The sequence below is a fragment of the Pyrus communis genome, chromosome 15 (assembly GCF_963583255.1).
Source record: "Pyrus communis chromosome 15, drPyrComm1.1, whole genome shotgun sequence".
In the NCBI taxonomy this organism is placed as follows: Eukaryota; Viridiplantae; Streptophyta; class Magnoliopsida; order Rosales; family Rosaceae; genus Pyrus; species Pyrus communis.
Window position 1 is genome coordinate 21,941,126 of NC_084817.1, and position 21,236 is coordinate 21,962,361.

Here is a 21,236-nt window from a genome sequence, read left to right on the forward strand (position 1 = left end):
CATGGGCCTCTTCAAGCACTTACGGTAAAATTGATTTTGGGTTCAAAAGAATTCGTTTGGAAAAAGCATTAGATATGTGCTTCTTGTGAGAATCACTTAAAGTGCTTTTTTAGGATCTACTTGAATTTTTATTAAGGATTTGTTCAAAAACAATTACACTAAAAACACTTTCAGTTATTTTAAAAACATTCCCCAACGAGCTCAAAGTAACTGAGCCTCCCCAAAATTTTGCATCGTCTTGGTCGGAAAATTTGAATTCTTCAATTGTTGAAGCAATTTCCAAAACTCAGAAGTCCCTATTTTCATAGCCATCCATTCTGAATCTATGGAATTGGATTCAGATTTGAAATATTGTTGAATTCGTAGAATTGGATTGGATGGATTTTAAAAAGAAGATTGGATGGAATTGGTTTTGTAAATTTAATAGAGTTTTATGTAATTGGATTTGTTGAGTTTTCTATGTTCTTTTTCGTTCAAGTTAAATTTTGTTGAGATACACGACGAGGACGATTGGATTTTCCAAACGGGAGCATACATGAAACCATCTTCTCTTATTTATTTTATTTTTAATCAACAATACTTTGTTTAGATGTAACGTGAAATGTGTAAGTAAGTCTAACTAGTATTAAATTTAATTTAACGATTTATATAAAATAGGTCGTCACAGGTCGAGAACCTTAAGTTAGCATCGTTGTATTTTTTTCAAACTATAAAATATGTATTAAAATATTATTAGATTAAAATCAAAACCTAAGTACCTAAGTATTATCCGATCTTCATTGGGCATAAGATTCCAGATTGAGCTGAAGCATCCATCCTGACCGTGCAACTGACAAAACCAAACAAAACCAATAGGATCCTCTTTCCGGATCTTTTTCGTTAGAATTTTTGGAATTCATGAATTGTGTCTGTTCAACGTATATTGTGTGATCAATTTTTATTAAGCATTATTTATATTTAATTTTAAATAAAAGTATTTAAAATAATTTATGACCGCACGATATATGAAGATCCGGCGAGGATCCAGATTTGTGAAACTGTCGCTTCCGTTCCGTTTGTGTCTCTCTTTATGTTTTTGTCAACCAATAAATTTTGTTAATTTAATTGTCAATGGGGTTCGAACTTAGGGATGGCAACGGTTCGGTTTGGGGACGGAAATGCTATATCCATCCCCATAACCATGAAAATTAACCATATTCATAACCGCAAATTAACCATCGGGGATTATCCATAACTATATCCACCGGGTAACGAATTTTCAATCGGTTATCGGTTATATCCATCTTCATCAAAAAACAAAAAAAATTATATTCATCCAATTGACACATGATAAATTTGGGTAGATACTAATTCCGTTAGTAAATAGCAACATCCAATTGCAAAAAACATAACAATATATTTGAAGTTGTTTATGATAACATGCATCAATTTCTTGACAGTGAAACTCTTGAAGAGAGATGAATTTGATAAACTTGTAACATTTGATAATTGATATAGAAAATGATTCAATAAATTAATTTGGTTGAGTATAACAATAAGAGTATTGAATTGATGAGGTTGTTGGTATGCCCCATGCATGATGTTTAGTGCATAATAAAGATAGTAAGGGTTTGATGCATGTATAATGAATTAATACAGTAAGGGTTCGGTAAATTGAATAAAATTATATTATATATATATATATAAATATATATATATATATATATATATATAATTCGGATCGGATTCGAAGACGGATATGGATTAGGGATCCCTATAACCATATCTAAAACCATAACCAAATAAAGTTCACGGTTTTTCCCCATATCCATACCATACCGGAATTTTCATATCCAAATCCAATCTATTCAAGTGATTATCCACGATTATCGGGTTTAACGGTTAGAATTGTCACCCCAACTTACATCACACTGTTAGGTGAGGACTCTAACACCATTACTGTGTTAGAATGCCACTTGCTCCGTTTCTGTTTCCCTCACTTGCTCCTTCTCCATTGTCATCAATATATCTTCCTTCTGCTTCTTAACAGTGAGCCCACCAAACTCCTTCCCATCTCCTTCTCCAAAATGGCCGACGAAATCCCCAGACCAACACAACCATCAGACCAAGCACCGCCGCCAGGGCCTCCCGCCACTTCTGAGTCTAAAGAAGACGCGCCCCAACCACCACCGCTGCCAGAAGTGGCAGAGTCTGGGAAAGAAGAGGCACTTGCACTACCACCAGTGGCGGCAGCATCGGTGGAGTCTGAGCCAGTGAAGGAAGAGGCGGATAAAAAGCAGATTCCTCGATCTTTGATTTCGTTCAAGGAGGAGAGTAACGTAGTGGCCGATCTCTCAGAGTCAGAGAGGAAAGCTCTTCATGAACTGAAGCAGCTCGTCCAGGAAGCTCTCAACACTCACCAGTTCACGTCCCCAAAAGCTAAACCGCCACCGAATTGGAATCAGAACCAAAACGAACCCATGAACCCAAAATGGAAGAGCAGCCACTGAACGAAGCAGAGGAATTAGCTAAAGAAGCTGCAGTGTCGGCGGCTGAGGATGTGTCCGTTTGGGGAGTCCCTCTTCTCAAGGACGAGAGGAGCGATGTGATTCTTCTCAAGTTCCCGGGGGCGAGGGACTTCAAGGTGAAGGGTGCCTTTGTCATGCTCCGCAACACCATTCAATGGCGGAAAGCGTTCGGGATCGACGCTCTTGTGGAGGAGGATCTCGGTGATGATTTGGAGAAGGTGGTGTTTGTTCATGGGTACGATAGGGATGGTCACCCTGTGTGTTACAATGTGTTCGGGGAGTTTCAGAACAAAGAATTGTACCAGAAAACATTCTCGGACGAGGAAAAGCGAACCAAGTTTCTCCGGTGGCGGGTTCAGTTCTTGGAGAAGGGTATTCGAAAGCTTGATCTCACTCCTGCCGGTATTTCTAGTATTTTTCAGGTCAATGATCTCAAGAATTCTCCAGGACCCGCAAAGAAGGAACTTCGATTGGCCACCAAACAGGCCCTTCACTTGCTCCAGGACAATTATCCCGAATTCGTAGCCAAACAGGTGTTACTTGATAAACTTGATTGTTTGTTGATTCGGTATCCCTGCATTTTTGATATGTCTATGTTGAATGTTGAATGCTGATGTTTGTTTGCTTGGTTTGGTTGTGGATAAATCTTGTTAATGAAGGTGTTTATCAATGCTCCTTGGTGGTATCTTGCATTCTACACCATGATCAGTCCGTTCTTGACGCCAAGGACGAAAAGCAAGTTTGTTGTTGCAAGCCCAGCCAAAACCGCAGAAACCCTTTTCAAGTTAGTATGATTATTCTCTATTGTCTATCATCTTATGTGCCAAAGTTCTCATCTCATCCGATATCAAGAACGCTTACTTTGTCGTATATTTTTTGGTTTGTCTTGGTTTAACTTTCGATTGGCGTATAATGCAGGTACATCGATTCAGTATGGTGGCTTGAGTGTCGATTACTGTGACTGCAACCCCGCGTTTACCATTGCGGATCCAGTTGCCGATGTTACAATTAAACCTGCAACAAAACAAACTGTGGAAATCATAATATATGAGGTTTGATTGCGATCTTTCCTTTTTTTTCTCTGCTTTTATTTGATCCATGAACTGTACATATGTATTGGCCAAGTGCTAAATTATTATCCATGGCTCATCGGTTTAATTCATTCGGAGTTGATAAATTGCAGAAGTGCACCATTGTGTGGGAGCTCCGTGTGGTCGGATGGGAGGTGAGCTATGGGGCTGAGTTTGTGCCCGAGGCGGAAAATGGATACACAATCATCATACAGAAAGCCACAAAGATGAGCCCAACCGATGAACCAGTGGTGAGCAACAGCTTCAAAGTTGACGAACTGGGTAAAATACTACTCAAGATTGACAACCCAACCTTGAAAAAGAAAAGACTTCTGTACAGGTTCAAGATCGAACCCCTCGATTACTCAGGAATTTAAATGAGGCTGCAGCACTTTAAACATATGTTGTGCATTGTGCACTTTGGGCAGGCTGCATCATACTTGTTTTTTTCCTTTTAAAAAAAGGAACTGGCTGATGGCTTCGCCGCGGCAACCCTATCTTCTGAAGGTCGGAAAAACTCATAGTGGCATTTCATCCTTCCCTAGCATCATACTTGTTTATCATCATCCTTTTTGTGTTGTATTTTGTTAATTGGGTTTTCTAGTTACTAAAATTTATTTTTTCCTTGTAATTTTGGGTGGCTTCTATATTCTAGTTTATGTTTTTCTGTTTAGAGTTGAACACTCGGAAACAAAAATTATAATTATATTGGGAAGAAGGCCAACAAATTTGAGAAAATGTACTACTTTGGTAATCATTTTGTACAATTTCCTTTTTTTTTTTTAATGGGTTTTCAAAGGATGAGTCTTACGGACTTGGCTACAATACATTCATGTACTGAGTACAATTACCTATTAACAGTCACATATATGTTGTAATGACATTGGACGACCATATCTGACTGTTAAGGGGTGATATTCAAGTAAATGTGAGACTAATATTCAATAGAAAACAACCACATATGGAATTTGGGTGTATGCATTACCAATTGAATCATGAACTCCAAGCCAAGATAATACTAACTATTTATCAAACAAAAGCAATAAAAGCAAAAACTCAATTAAGGGACCAATAACAATAATAAAGAAGACAATGAAAATCTTTATTGGACTGGGATGGAATTCTCATTCTAAGAGGCTTGTTTGATTCGAATTAAATCGTTCTCATGAATGAATCATTGTCATTAGTTGACAGTTACAATTAAGTCATGTCAACATCTTATATTGAAAAGAAAACCGTGTCTCAAACGAATTTGTTGTTGACAATCTCTTGATAGTTTAACGCAGGTGCAGTTAAAAAGGAAAAACTAGAGGCATACGAATTCAACAGTCAAAGGCACTATTTCTTTAATGTGTTGCATGGCGTGCTCTCTTGCTTGGGCTTCCTCAATGGGAAAATCGTACCGAAAAATTGCTGTATCCACTATTTCTTTAATGTGTTGCATGGCGTGCTCTCTTGCTTGGGCTTCCTCAATGGGAAAATCGTACCGAAAAATTGCTGTATCCCAAGACCAATGTTGGAAGACCGGATGAACAACAATTTTCTCCAATCCAACCATGTTCTCTGTTAGGAACTTGACATATTGAGTGACCAAGGTTCCAAAAGACGCTATGCGCTAGTCAGGCGGTGGGCTGGGATCTAGCGCCTAGGCAGGTAGGTGGGGTCTAGGCGGGCGTCTAGGTGGATTTAATTAAATCTTTTATATTTCGTATAAATAAGTGTGTTTTATATGATTTCATCATAAACTACAAAATGGAATGACATATATATTATGAGCTATTGGAACATAATGAAAACATAAGGAATAAGTATATAATGTATGTTCCTTTAAGTATTCAACAAGTTTCTTATACTTTAATAAAAAATTTAAATGCAAAATGAAAGTTATTTATTTTTTGTCTAAGTGAGTCACAAACTAGACAGGTCTGGGCAGGCTAAGCGGTCTAGACGGGCGCCTCAGTAAGTTAAGGCGTTCTTTCTTAATTTTCAAACGCCTAGACATTAATCGGGACGATGGCCAACCATCAACCGCCTAGGTGGCGATAAGCAGGAATTTTTAGAACAGTGTGAGTGACACAGGGAAGGTGACGGTACCCTATTATTTCTACTACCTTGAGGTAATTATTCTGGGAGCGGCATTTGTCTGGTATATCTAATTTTTCTCCTTCTCCTGCGTTACGCCATCTCACACTTCGCTTCAACACAAGTCTCTCCAAGTAAGGACACGCCTCCATGGAAAAAGCTAACCAGCGAAGACTCCTGTAATGCTGTGGAACAAATTTTAACTTCAATTGTCTGAGACTTGTTAAGGTAGGACACGTACGATTCTGAAAGTAGAGACTGTCACAGTAGACAGCTCCATTGGTCTCCAATTCGAGAATCTCTAGTTGAGAAAGACAGCAAGAAAGTTTGTCAAAATGAAGCGTTAAGGGGTGTATGCGACAATGACCGAAACCCCTGTCTGCTGGACAAACGGACATGGATATGTCAACAAGGGAGGGTACTTTACTCACAGCCAGGTTTATAGAACCACCGTGATAATAGAACGAAACAAGGTTCACATCACGAATCTCAATGCTTTTGAGACCAAGACAAGATTTAATAGCTACTGTTGATGTATAATTCCTTCCTAATGCTAGAATATATTTAGTATAATGGCACAAGCAAGGGTGTCGAATCCGCAGGGACTAATTGGACCTATGTAACTACTTGTTTTGCAAGAACTCTAAGAAATGAATCAAACTAAACAAACTAGGCAGATTTGGAAATGAATCAAACTAGTCTAAATAGACAGATTTGTTGTTGTAACTTGAAAGCATGAGAAAATGAAGTAAACACAAATAAATGAATCAACAACTAATGTAATGGGATAGTATCAATGGAAATGAAGCTAGGGATTCGGTTTCACCATTGCTCAACTAAGTCCATGTTTGTCAAGTTAGTTTGTACTCATTCATCTACCTATTTCTTGAGTTTGTTTCACTTGGATATGATCAACCATATGATGTGTGGATTTGATCAAATGTCTCTAATCATGAACCTAATTGTGATGTGCAACTTTGGTTCATAATCAAGATTATGTAATGTACAAGAAACTTTCATAAAACCAAAGGGAATAACTCGGCAGGATGTGTGCTAAACACTCCCTTCATTCATTCACATATCTACCAAGATTATGCATGATGTGTGTTCTAATCTTGGCTACACAACTTTGTGATTAATTCAAATGATGATCAAACATTAAAATCAACACACTAAGTCACCATTAAAACAGAAAATGAAACAAGAAATAGATGGACAAACTGAGCATTCTAACTTAATTACATGGCAAACTTTGCAAGGTTACATCGAATCCCTAGAGGAAGATTAGTTACACTTCATGTTTACAAAGGTTTAACATAAAAATAAATAACATGAGTGAACATAAGATTAAGAAGGAGAAACCCTTGAAGCAAAACTGATGTTGAAGTCCTTGAAGAGTTCCTTGGTGTTGCTTCTCCAAATGTGGTGCGGATGAAGGTAGAATGGCTTGGTTGAATGGTTTCTGCCCTTGGGACAGAAAATGGACAGAGAATGGAGTGAAATGGGAGAGGTTATGGGTGTGTAATGGACTGGTTGAAGAAGAAAACTTGCGGAACCCTTTGTTGTGTCAAGTGAGCCTTGTTTTATAGAAAAAAATGTGTCTTACACAATCAGATTGGATCTTTTAAATGTTTAACTCAGATGGCAGTGCATAAGTGATGGAATGGCATCAAATGAGCTGGACTTGAATGGGTTTCTGAGGTGTTGTTCTCACGGCATGGACAAGGTCTGCAAAGATGTGGTTTGTTTAATCAAAATGCATGTGCCCTTGCTGCAACAAGTGAGTGGAATCTGCCAAAAGTGAATTGTTTGTACAAATTCTGGAAAGGTGAAATAGGCACACGGCATGGATAAAGGGATGAGTTGGATTTCTGAAATGATGGTTGCAAGGAGTGGTTTGTTTAATCACAATGCATGTGAATTTCTGCAAAGATGAAGTGGAGAAAGATAATGGAGTGTAAGGTCAGATTGTGAGTCATGCATGTGAGGGATGTTTTGGGCGTTAAAACATGGAATCTGCACGGAATGGAATGATTGTGTTTGTTGGTGTCAAAATGGCTGAAATGAATTAAGTGATGGAAATGGGTGTTTTTGGCGCAAAAGGGAGGTGGACAAGTAGTGGAATGCACAATCTGACTTGGTGCTAGAAGTGCATAAAGTGATGGGATGATATGGGAACACACGGCCAAGGTTGAGACATGCATGTGAATGCATGTTTTGATGTTGGAACCACATAGCTGACTTCAATGATTTTGCCTTGTTTAGAATCACCCAATATGGCCGAATTGCATTTCTTAACACTTCACATCTTTTCTGGAATGTTTTTACTTCATTTGCCTTCCCAGTAATCCAAATTCACACTTGGCTGCACACTAACACCAAATAATGTAAAATGCAACTAGTTTAATCCAAAACAATCACAAAGATGCCAAATAAGGAAGATAAAAATGCATGCAGAATGAGACTTATCAAATACCCCCAAACCTGGTTTTTGCTAGTCCTCGAGCAAACTTAAAACTAAAACACACAAAACACAAACATCTAACTAAACCACTTTCGCTGGCTAAACGATTGCACTGAGCATGTGCAACAAGCCTTTGAACCCCTAGGTGTCCCTAGATGGAGGAGTTGTGTCTCCTGAGGGTTTACAGTGATGACACCCACAAACATCTACAAACACTACAAACAATTTGGCTAAAACATGCTTTAAACAAACTAATAAGAACCAATGAAGGTTTTGTCATTCAATCAACTCAAAAGTTCTCCATTTCAAAGAATCGTATCAATTGTAACGTATAAAGATATTTCTCCATGTCTTACGACTTCAAAGTCACCATACCCAAATGCTTAAGATAGAATTCGCCTCAACTCTACTCCTCACAGCTTCCACTCAAGTTTTCACTCAGATCTTAAGGTTTAGTCTCTCAACAACATATATGAGTGAAATTATGTAAAGGAAATCAAAATTCTCACATATGAAATCTGAAATGGAAGCACAGTTTCTGAGTAGATCTCATGAAATGAATCAAATGCTAAGAATATAGATAACACACACACTTACCATCACCCATGAATACATCCTTAATGATCAGCTAGGTCTTTCTCAAGGTTGTAATGCAAGGCTTAGGGTATAGGTTACGAAAGAGGTGATATGAAAAACTAGAGCTTGGGGCCTACCAAGGTGTCTTTGAGGCTCTTCACTGGCATTTGTCTTCTTTTGTTTTTGGCGTCCAGGCCCTATGCTTTATAATTAGGCGATTTGGAGTTTGTATCCACTTTGATCCTCTTTTTTTTTTTTTTTTTTTTTTTTTCTTTTTTTTAGAAACATTTTCAACATAGGTGCCCTCGGTACACGCCACAATCTTGCTTTATAACTCAATATGCCCTTAGTCTTCATCACATTGGTATTCCCCAAACTATAAGGTATGGCTTGTAATGGGCTAGAATGGGTAGATTATGGTGTAGGTGATGAAAGAATTAGGCTAAAATGTTTGGCTACAACAAGGGTGAATGGAGCACATAAATGGGTAAGATTTAAGCCTTTTAGTAGTTAAACATGCATAGCCTAACATCATCTCATTGAGTTCATTCACGAATGATACTAAACACATGGTATCTGCAAAGGAGAATGATTCTTAGTATCCAAACAAAATAGAAGTAATGAGATCATTTAGAGTGAAATTGAAAGAAAAAGATAGGAGTAGAAACACTTTAAACCCTCTCAAAGAAGCAATTAGGCTCAAACTAACTCACTAGGGTAGTCTCCACTATTCTTCTTCCAGAATTTAAGTATGGTACTTCCATGATCATAATTTCAAGAGTTAAAGCTTTATACATGACCATAAGATACAACACTTTTTCATAGCAACCCAATCGTTTGTTTTCAAACATAACCCTCATATACATTCATATTAGTAAGCAAAACACACTTAACTAAAACAAACCCACACAAATTGAACAAAATGAAAGCAAAACACTCTTAACCAAACTAACACATAAAACAAATATAAACACAAACTTTCCATCCCACACCCCCAAACCTAACCTAAGCATTGTCCTCGATGCTTAAAATTGTATGCAAAGTAAAAAGGCAAAGAATATGGAATGGAAATAACATAAACACAAAATAAGGAAAGAACACAAACCACACTAGGTTGCCTCCTAGCAAGCGCTTTATTTAATGTCTAGGCAAGACATGGTAGCTTGTTCATGGTGTTGTAAACTCAAGAAAATCGACAACTTGATACACTGGCTCCTCTTCTACTTTCTCCAAATATGGTTTCAATCGCTGCCCATTGACTTTAAGAGAAGTGCCATTCTTCATGTTCTCTATCTCCACAGCTCCATGGGGAAATGTTTGCAGCACTTTGAATGGTCCCACCCACCTAGACTTCAGTTTTCCTGGAAAAAGTCTCAAACGTGAGTCATACAAAAGTACTTTCATACCTTGGTGAAACTCCCTCCTTAGGATGGCCTTGTCATGATAGAGCTTAGTCCGTTCCTTGTAGATTTTGGCATTCTCATATGCCTCATTTCTAAGCTCTTCCAACTCATTAAGTTGGAGCTTCCTTGCTATTCCAGCATCTTTGTAATCAAAGTTGAACTTCTTGATGGCCCAATATGCACGGTGATCAAGCTCCATTGGCAAGTGGCAAGCTTTCCCAAACACAAGGCGATAAGGACTCATGCCAATGGGGGTCTTGTATGCTGTTCTATATGCCCATAGTGCATCATTTAACCTCAATGACCAATCCTTCCTTGTAGGGCTCACAGTCTTCATCAAAATGTTCTTGATCTCCCTATTGCTAATCTCCACTTGTCCTGAGGTTTGAGGATGGTACGGGGTTGCCACTTTGTGGTTGATGTTGTACTTCTTCAGCAAGGATTCAAAAGGTTTGTTGCAGAAATGGCTGCCACCATCACTAATAATAGCTCTTGGGGTTCCAAACCTACAAAAAATCACATCTTTAAGAAAATTCAACACAACCTTATGATCATTAGTTCTTGTAGCAATGGCTTCAACCCATTTGGATACGTAATCCACTGCCACTAATATGTATAAGTAGCCAAAAGAGGATGGAAATGGTCCCATGAAATCGATTCCCCAAACATCAAAGAGTTCCACCACCAAAATGTTGTTCAATGACATCTCATTTCTTCGGCTAATGTTCCCCATTTTCTGGCACCTATCACACTTAGAGCAAAAATCAAAAGCATCTTTGAATAAAGTAGGCCAAAAGAAACCAGATTGTAAAACCTTTAGAGATGTCTTTTTGGCACCAAAATGGCCTCCACATGCCAATGTGTGGCTAAATGTTAGGATGCTTTGTTGCTCACTCTCTGGGACACATCTCCTAATGATTTGATCAGGGCAATATTTAAACAAATATGGTTCGTCCCAAACGTAGTGCTTTACCATGGCAAGGAACTTCTTTCTTTCCTGAAAAGAAAGGTCATTTCTCATTATACCACAAGCAAGATAATTAACAAAATCCGTATACCATGGTTCTTGTTCTTGAACAACAAGGAGTTGTTCATCTGGAAATGATTCATTTAGGGGCAAAGGTTGTCCATCTCCATGGTTTTCATTAAGCCTGGACAAATGGTCAGCCACAACATTATCACTGCCCTTCTTATCTCGAATTTCCAAGTCAAACTCTTGTAGTAAGAGTATCCATCTAATCAAGCGTGGTTTAGCATCCTTCTTTGTCATCAAGTACCTAAGGGTTGCATGATCAGAAAATACAATAACTTTAGATCCCACAAGATATGACCTAAACTTTTATAAGGCAAAAACAACAGCAAGCAACTCCTTCTCAGTTGTGGAATAGTTAAGTTGGGCATCATGCAGAGTTCTGCTTGCATAGTAGATCACATGTGGACGCTTGTTCACCCTTTGCCCTAACACTGCACCAATAGCATAGTCAGAGGCATCACACATTAATTCAAAAGGTAATGACCAATCTGGTGCCATAATAATAGGGGCCGAGGTTAGTTCATATTTCAAGGTATTGAATGCATCCATACAAGCCTTGTCAAAATGAAATACAACATCTTTAGCTAACAGATTGCATAATGGACGAGTGATCATTGAAAAGTTCTTAATGAAACGACGATAAAAACCCGCATGGCCCAAAAAACTTCTTACTCCCTTCACAGTGGTGGGGGCTACCATATTGGTGATGACGTCAATTTTGGCTTTGTCCACCTCCATTCCTTTGCTAGAGATTACATGTCCCAACACAATTCCTTGTTTCACCATAAATTGGCACTTTTCCCAATTGAGAACCAAATTTGTTTCCTGACATCTTTGAAGTACTAAGGAGAGATGGTTAAGACATTCATCAAAAGAGGAACCAAACACTGAGAAATCATCCATAAATACCTCAATGAACCTTTCTACCATGTCAGAAAAGATGGCCAACATGCATCTTTGGAATGTTGCTGGAGCATTGCAAAGTCCAAAAGGCATTCTCCTGTATGCAAATGTGCCAAAGGGGCAAGTAAAGGTTGTTTTCTCTTGATCCTCTGGAGCGATTGCAATTTGATTGTAACCTGAGTATCCATCCAGAAAACAATAATGTGAGTAACCTGCCAATCTCTCAAGCATTTGATCTATGAAAGGCATAGGAAAGTAATCTTTTCTAGTGCTAGAATTCAACTTCCTGTAATCGGTGCAAACACGCCAACTGGCCGTGGGCTTTGTGGGCACAAGCTCATTGTTTTCATTCCTCATCACAGTGATTCCCACCTTCTTAGGAACCACATGAATAACACTCACCCATTTGCTATCAGAAATGGGATATATGATCCCCACATCTAACAATTTCAACACCTCATTCCTAACAACCTCCTTCATGTGTGGATTGAGTCTTCTTTGTGGCTCACGGGTTGACTTTGCCCCTTCCTCTAAAAGAATCCTATGCATGCACATGGTAGGGCTTATTCCCTTGATATCTGCAATAGACCAACCAAAAACTGATTTGAACTCTTTTAACACCCTAATTAGTTTATCTTCTTCATTTGGGGTGAGATCAGAAGCTATGATAATTGGAAGAGTTTCAAATTCAACTAGATATGCATATTTTAGATGTGGTGGAAGTGGTTTAAGTTCAAGTTTTGGTGCCTTAACAGTAGAAGGAGTTAGATGTGACATTGATGGTTCTAAAGGCTCTAACAAAGGTGAAACATTCAAAGGATACAATGCTAATGCTTCCAAGGCAGCTACTTCTTCCATGAGTGCATCTTCTTCATCAAACTCACCTTGAGATTGACTCAAAACAGTTTGTAATGGTTCATTCGATTGTGCCTGCAAGAACTTAGAGAATACCAATGAATCAAGCACATCAATGGCATAACAATCAAGAGATGAAGAAGGATGAGAAAGAGATTCAAACACTTTGAATTGAACTGTCTCTCCTAACACTGTCATAGTGAGGAATCCATTTTGCACATCAATGATGGTCTTGGCCGTGGCCATGAAAGGTCTCCCAAGCAATATTGGCAACTCACGATCATGTATAGGAGCTTCTTCCATGTCCAACACTACAAAATCTGCAGGCAAGATTAGTTTATCAACTTGAACTAGAATATCTTCTACTATACCTCTTGGATATTTCACGGATCTGTCTGCAAGTTGTAATGAAATGGTGGTGGCTTTCAAATCTCCCAAACCTAGTTGAAGGTACACTGAATAAGGCATTAAGTTGATGCTAGCACCCAAATCAAGCATTGCCTTCTCTACTTTCTTGTCCCCTATGGTGATGTTGATAGAGAAACTTCCTGGATCCTTGAGCTTTGGTGGAAGTTTTCTTTGCAAAACTGCACTCACATTCTCAGACACCACAACCTTCTCATGTGGTCCATACTTCCTTTTGTAGCTGTTTAACTCCTTGAAGAACTTCCCATATGCCGGCATGTTCCTAATGACATCAAGCAAAGGTAAGTTAACATTCACTTTGCTTAGTATATCAAAAATCTCCTTAAATGACTTATCCTGCTTGCTCTTGGCAAGTCTTCCAGGGAATGGTATTGGTGGAGTGTATGGTTTCTCGGCCTTGTGAAGATTTGGTGCTTCAAATGAGGAAGTAGCATGACTTGGTTCCTCATTTGGTTTCTCATTGTCTTCTTGAGTAACACCTGCATTCACATGATCATATTCATTAGTAACTTCATTGCCAACTCTATTATCAATAACCTTACCACTTCTAAGTGTAGTGATTGCTTTGGCTTGCTCTTGGTTCCTTTGGAGTATCACGGGTTGGCTTGGAAACTTCCCAACCTCTCTTTGGTTTAATGCATCTGCAATCTGCCCCAATTGTGTCTCCATTTTGGTTAGGGCTGCTGAATGTTGTTGGAATGTGCTATTGGTGGAATGTTGGAATTGCAAGGTGTTTTGGGCTAACAATTTAACCGTGTCCTCAAGGCTAGTGGCAGGTTTTGGTTGGAAATTTTGGAATTGATTGTTGTTCTTCCATGAAAGGTTGGGATGATCTCTCCAACTTGAGTTATATGTATTTGAATACACATCATTCCTTGGCCTTTGGTTGTAAGAATTCATGAGGTTCACTTGTTCTTGAACATACTCGGGGTAAGCTTCCCTAGATGGACATTGGTGAGTAGGATGGCTTGGTATGTTGCAAATAGCACACACTTCATTAGCTTTTGGCACCATGTTGAGCACGGATTCAAGCTTCCTTTCTAGGTTAGCTACCTGCAACAAAAGCTCATGATTAGAACTTGTTTCATAGACTCCAACTTTCTTACCCCTTAAATCTTTGTGTTGAGCATTAGACCCCAACATCTCATAAATGTTATATGACTCTTGAGCATTCTTTTTCTTCAATGCTCCACCTGCTGCATTATCCACAGTTGATTGACAATTTTGGGTTAGTCCATCATAAAACATTTGCATTTGTAAGTGAAAAGGTAACCCATGGTGTGGACATTGCAACAAGAGGCCTTTAAAACGCTCCCAACACTCATTGAAAGGTTCTCCATCATCTTGTTTGAAGTTGAAGATTTGTCCCCTTAATGTGGCTGTCTTTTGAGTGGAAAAGAACTTCTCCAAGAACTTTTTAGCCACGGCATCCCATGTAGTGAGGGAACCTGGTGTTAGAGTCATCAACCAACTCTTGGCCTTATCTTTCAAGGTGTAAGGAAACACCCTCATCCTCAAATTTGCTTCACTTACTCCCTGCAAAGGTAAACCACTCACAACATTGTAAAACTCTTTAATATGAGCTAAAGGGTCTTCATTAGGTAAGCCATAAAATGAAGGAAACATATGGAAATGTGAAGATTTGAGATCATAGTTTCTAGCTTCTGTGGGCAGCAAGATGCATGAAGGTGAATTTGGTATGATTGGTTGAGCAAAGTCCTCCAAAGCTCGAAGTTCATCTTCGTTGCCCGCCATCTCTTCTTCTCTTTCCCAATTAAATTGCTTAGATTCTTTACTTGTTGAACTAGGTGAATTCCCTTCCTCTTCCTCACGGCTAAAGGATGAACTTGATGGCACAAAGTTGTCCAAAGTGTGGCCCTTCAACCGTTCAATTCTTTGGCCTAACTCAACAAGTCTATTTGACATATACTACCTGAAATAAAATAACACAAGTGTGAATGAAAATCTACTAGCAAACAACAATGAAATGAACAAAAATAAACAAAAAAAAACGTTTGAAAGGACTCAAAGGACTCAAAACAGATTCACAAGACTCAAAACAAGCTAAAAACTCTCAAAACTGCCTAAAAACACAAACTGGGCAGTTTTGACACTAAACTCAACTTTGGACGAAAATTAGGTTTGGGCTTGATTCAAAATGCTTCAAAACACAAGATAAGACAGATTCTAAGCTTAAGACTTAACAAAATATGGGGGGGAAATTGTATTTGGACGAAATTTAATTAAATGGACATATTGTAAAGAAAACAAATTGTAAAGCAAATTGATGTAAACCAATGGATAATGGAATGGCTAAGGGATTCCTCTCTACTCACGAAATATATGCAACTTAAACCAACTTCCAGTTATCAATTCGACAAGTTATGAACCTTGACACTAATCAAAATAGCAAACAAGCAAACAAGCAATTACAAGGGACTGAAATCAGTCCCCGGCAACGGCGCCATTTTTGTTGATGTATAATTCCTTCCTAATGCTAGAATATATTTAGTATAATGGCACAAGCAAGGGTGTCGAATCCGCAGGGACTAATTGGACCTATGTAACTACTTGTTTTGCAAGAACTCTAAGAAATGAATCAAACTAAACAAACTAGGCAGATTTGGAAATGAATCAAACTAGTCTAAATAGACAGATTTGTTGTTGTAACTTGAAAGCATGAGAAAATGAAGTAAACACAAATAAATGAATCAACAACTAATGTAATGGGATAGTATCAATGGAAATGAAGCTAGGGATTCGGTTTCACCATTGCTCAACTAAGTCCATGTTTGTCAAGTTAGTTTGTACTCATTCATCTACCTATTTCTTGAGTTTGTTTCACTTGGATATGATCAACCATATGATGTGTGGATTTGATCAAATGTCTCTAATCATGAACCTAATTGTGATGTGCAACTTTGGTTCATAATCAAGATTATGTAATGTACAAGAAACTTTCATAAAACCAAAGGGAATAACTCGGCAGGATGTGTGCTAAACACTCCCTTCATTCATTCACATATCTACCAAGATTATGCATGATGTGTGTTCTAATCTTGGCTACACAACTTTGTGATTAATTCAAATGATGATCAAACATTAAAATCAACACACTAAGTCACCATTAAAACAGAAAATGAAACAAGAAATAGATGGACAAACTGAGCATTCTAACTTAATTACATGGCAAACTTTGCAAGGTTACATCGAATCCCTAGAGGAAGATTAGTTACACTTCATGTTTACAAAGGTTTAACATAAAAATAAATAACATGAGTGAACATAAGATTAAGAAGGAGAAACCCTTGAAGCAAAACTGATGTTGAAGTCCTTGAAGAGTTCCTTGGTGTTGCTTCTCCAAATGTGGTGCGGATGAAGGTAGAATGGCTTGGTTGAATGGTTTCTGCCCTTGGGACAGAAAATGGACAGAGAATGGAGTGAAATGGGAGAGGTTATGGGTGTGTAATGGACTGGTTGAAGAAGAAAACTTGCGGAACCCTTTGTTGTGTCAAGTGAGCCTTGTTTTATAGAAAAAAATGTGTCTTACACAATCAGATTGGATCTTTTAAATGTTTAACTCAGATGGCAGTGCATAAGTGATGGAATGGCATCAAATGAGCTGGACTTGAATGGGTTTCTGAGGTGTTGTTCTCACGGCATGGACAAGGTCTGCAAAGATGTGGTTTGTTTAATCAAAATGCATGTGCCCTTGCTGCAACAAGTGAGTGGAATCTGCCAAAAGTGAATTGTTTGTACAAATTCTGGAAAGGTGAAATAGGCACACGGCATGGATAAAGGGATGAGTTGGATTTCTGAAATGATGGTTGCAAGGAGTGGTTTGTTTAATCACAATGCATGTGAATTTCTGCAAAGATGAAGTGGAGAAAGATAATGGAGTGTAAGGTCAGATTGTGAGTCATGCATGTGAGGGATGTTTTGGGCGTTAAAACATGGAATCTGCACGGAATGGAATGATTGTGTTTGTTGGTGTCAAAATGGCTGAAATGAATTAAGTGATGGAAATGGGTGTTTTTGGCGCAAAAGGGAGGTGGACAAGTAGTGGAATGCACAATCTGACTTGGTGCTAGAAGTGCATAAAGTGATGGGATGATATGGGAACACACGGCCAAGGTTGAGACATGCATGTGAATGCATGTTTTGATGTTGGAACCACATAGCCGACTTCAATGATTTTGCCTTGTTTAGAATCACCCAATATGGCCGAATTGCATTTCTTAACACTTCACATCTTTTCTGGAATGTTTTTACTTCATTTGCCTTCCCAGTGATCCAAATTCACACTTGGCTGCACACTAACACCAAATAATGTAAAATGCAACTAGTTTAATCCAAAACAATCACAAAGACGCCAAATAAGGAAGATAAAAATGCATGCAGAATGTGACTTATCAGCTACCAAATTGTTGGCAGCGTAACCCACAGATAGGTGCTCAAGAACGGGACAATTGGATATCAAGTACTCAAGTATTTCTTGAGTCACAGAAACCTTGCAGAGGCTAAAAACTTTGAGAGATTCAAATCCGATACAGTATCGACTTGGATTTTCAGGATGCGAGTGCTCGAGCTTCTAGGTATACACTTGTCCAAGACTTAATAGTTTCTCTGGGAATGTATAATAGTATTCCATCTCAGACCGTGTGGAAAAAAAAATCCAACTCAAGTATTTCAATTCTCTTATTCATTGCAAATTCAATCCATTCATCAATGGAGCTTGTGAAAAATATCATCTAGCTCAAAGCAAGCTCTGAATCGAATGATGGTTGTGCCTTCATGTTGATCCATCACACTAGTTACCCAATCGACGTAGCTACGGGCTTGTTTTTCTCTTTGTTTTGGTGAGAATGCATGCAACCGGAGACAAGGGTTAGCATTGAATCCCGAACCAAAGACGAGATTCATAGTGGACGCCCGCGCACAGCGCCATCGCCGAGAAAGGATACTAGTTGATGTTGCTTCCTTTAGCGGGAGAAGAGACAATATACTAACAAGAAGTTCATCTGGCAACAAACTGATCCGGTCCAACGAGCTGCAATCACCCTCATTTTTCCCTTTCCTTCCCAGGTAGTAGTTTTTTTTTCCTGTCTAGCGGCCAACGTCTCCTTCCCAAGTTGTACACATAGCACTTCTTGAACTGGACAAATTGAGAGGTTGGGCGAACTCTCTTCTTCATTATATTTATTTATCTCACGGTACGGCGGATATGTTGAGAGCTTGTGACAGCGGTTGGAAGTTTATGGTTGATCTCACAGTTACCTGAATTCTAACCAAACTTCAGGATTTGTTCAAACAAGTAGAGAACATATATGATGGAGTTTTGTAAACCCTAATTCTAATATATATATACACAGGAACTTTCATGAAAAGGGTTTGGGCTAAATTTATTTTAACAAAAAATCGTGCTATAACTTTATTTAATGAAAAAAAAAATTAAATTTTAATAAAAAAGACAAAAAAAAACCCTTAAATTTTAACCAAAAACCGTACTATAACTTTATTTATGAAACTAAACATTATTTATGAAACTAAACACTATTTATGAAACTGCACTATTTATGAAACTGAACGGTCCAATTTCATAAATAATGCCTAGTTTTTTTGTCCACTTTCATAAATAGTGTCTAGTTCTTGATCATGTTTTATTAATAATGCCTAGTTATTGGATCCAGTTTCATAAATAATGTATAGTAATTGGTACAGTTTCATTAATAGTGTCTCTTTCTTGGTCCGGTTTTATAAATAGTGTCTAGTTATTGATCCATTTTTCATAAATAGTGCCTAGTTCTTGTTCATGTTTTATAAATATTGTCTAATTCTTACTCCAGTTTCATAACTAGTGTATAGTCATGTTTCATAAATAGTTTCCACCTATTGGTTTAGTTTTGGAAATAATGCCTAATTCTTGTTTTCGTTTCATAAATAGTGTCTACTTATTGATCCAGTTTCATGAATAATGTCTACTTATTGGTCTAGTTTCATTAATAGTGTCTACTTATTGGTGAAGTTTTATAAATAATGTTTAGTTCTTGGTTTAGTTTCATAAGGTTTGAAACTTAGACCATTTTTGGTCATGTAAAAGCACCCATTGCGCCGAAAATGATGAACCCAAAAGTGACTCTTTAGATCAAAACCTTGAGAAGATTATGTTCTCAGTAATTATATTTAAAAAGCTGTTTTCAATTACCAAATTAAAATTTCCTCACTTTTTTCATATACCTACAATAATAAATGTAGCTCTCCATCCAATTTCTTGAGTTGGGTGTCATCTTGGAGAAATTTTTCCTTGTGCCCATAACACAAATGGTATACCACGTGTTATTATATAAGTGGTGAAAATTTTATTTTTTATGTTATTAATTTTTTAACACAAAAATCTTACAACTTATATAGAATGTACTACCCCATGTTCTGGGCGCACTGAAATGTTTCTCATCATCATGACTACTATTGGAAAATAACACCACAAAAATAAAACAGAAGAATGTAATTCAATTTTTGAAGTATTTTTCTTAGTCTAAGAAAAATAAAAAAAAATAAAAAAAACTATTAATGTAACTGACAATGGGACAAAAAAGTGGAGTATTTGAAAGTACGGGGGGAGGGGGTGTACGCGCCCCAGCGCAAGTTGGGTTTGTTAAGTTTTTTATTTATTAGTCTTTTTTCTTTATTATTAAATAAAGTTAGTGAGTAATTTTTTATTAACATGTAAAGATTTAAAGTCCTTTATATTAGTTTTTCTATATATATATATATGTATGTATGTATGTCTATTATTGATCTACAAAGACAATCATACAAAGGAGGAGACTCAATCATACTAGGAGAAGGAAACTCAATCATGCATACAAGGAGAAGGAAACTGGATCATACAAGGAAAGGGAAAACAAATATTATAGCTACGTGCATCAAAGAGTCCTTACTGGATTGGGATGGAGTTCTTATTCTAAGTGGATTGTTTGATTTGCATAGCTTCTTAATGTGGTCGGAATTGGCACTAGAATATAAAAAAAGTTAGAAATACCAGAGCTGAAATATTTAATAAAAATAGTTTTGAGGATGCATTCTAATCAAAATAAGAGAGAATGCAAGAGCGCAAGAATGGTTACCTCATATGGAGTAATTCTACTGTTCGTGCATGTTAATTGGTTGGAAAGTGTGTTGAATTTATGATTAAGTCTTGATCGCAGCAAGACTGCAATATATTTGGGGGATGGCGGATGATGAAGAGGAGATGATTAGAGTTCTACATTAAGGGGATGGGGTAGCGGGCTAAACTTCACAATGAGCTAGAAATAATGTGGTTCAATTTCGTCTTAAGCGAGAATTGAAAATAAGATCTCTCACTTACTAGTGCAAAAGAATAGCACTACCATAGTACTAAGTGGCATGAGGCTTTTAGATATATTTTTTTTCTCTTGGTTAAGGGGCTTTTAGATTTAGGAGGGTGTATTTAATTAGAATTCTAATAGAGTTTAATGTAACTATCAACTCTCATAGATTTCATGAATTTTAATTGATTCGCATAAAATTTGGTGAATTGTAAAAGAATTTGGTATGAATTTTTGTTAGATCTCACATCGCCCAGGGGAGTGGATCTTGTAAGCCTTATGTGCATATTCTCATCTCTACCTAGCACGAGGCCTTTTGGGAGCTCACTGGATTCGGGTTCCATCGGAACTTCGAAGTTAAGCGAGTTCGCGCGAGAGCACTCCCACGATGGGTGATCCACTGGGAAGTTCTCGTGTGAGTTCCCAGAAACAAAACCGTGAGGGCATGGTCGAGGCCCAAAACTGACAATATCGTGCTTCAGTGGAGTCGAACCCAGGATGTGATGGAGGCCCAAGCCGGAATGTGACAATTTGGTATCTGAGCCACTCTGCCGTGTGGTGCAGGTGT

At 37.9% G+C, this 21,236-nt stretch overlaps 1 non-coding gene and 1 pseudogene across 1 annotated transcript; both read left to right on the forward strand.

Annotated features, from left to right (window-relative positions):
- Positions 1-1,968: 1,968 nt before the first annotated feature.
- On the forward strand, positions 1,969-4,292 carry LOC137718500 (patellin-3-like; annotated as a pseudogene).
- Positions 4,293-14,589: 10,297 nt separating this feature from the next.
- LOC137718893 (small nucleolar RNA R71) lies at positions 14,590-14,700 on the forward strand. Its single transcript, XR_011065974.1, has one exon. It is a non-coding gene; the product is annotated as a small nucleolar RNA R71 (small nucleolar RNA).
- Positions 14,701-21,236: the final 6,536 nt, after the last annotated feature.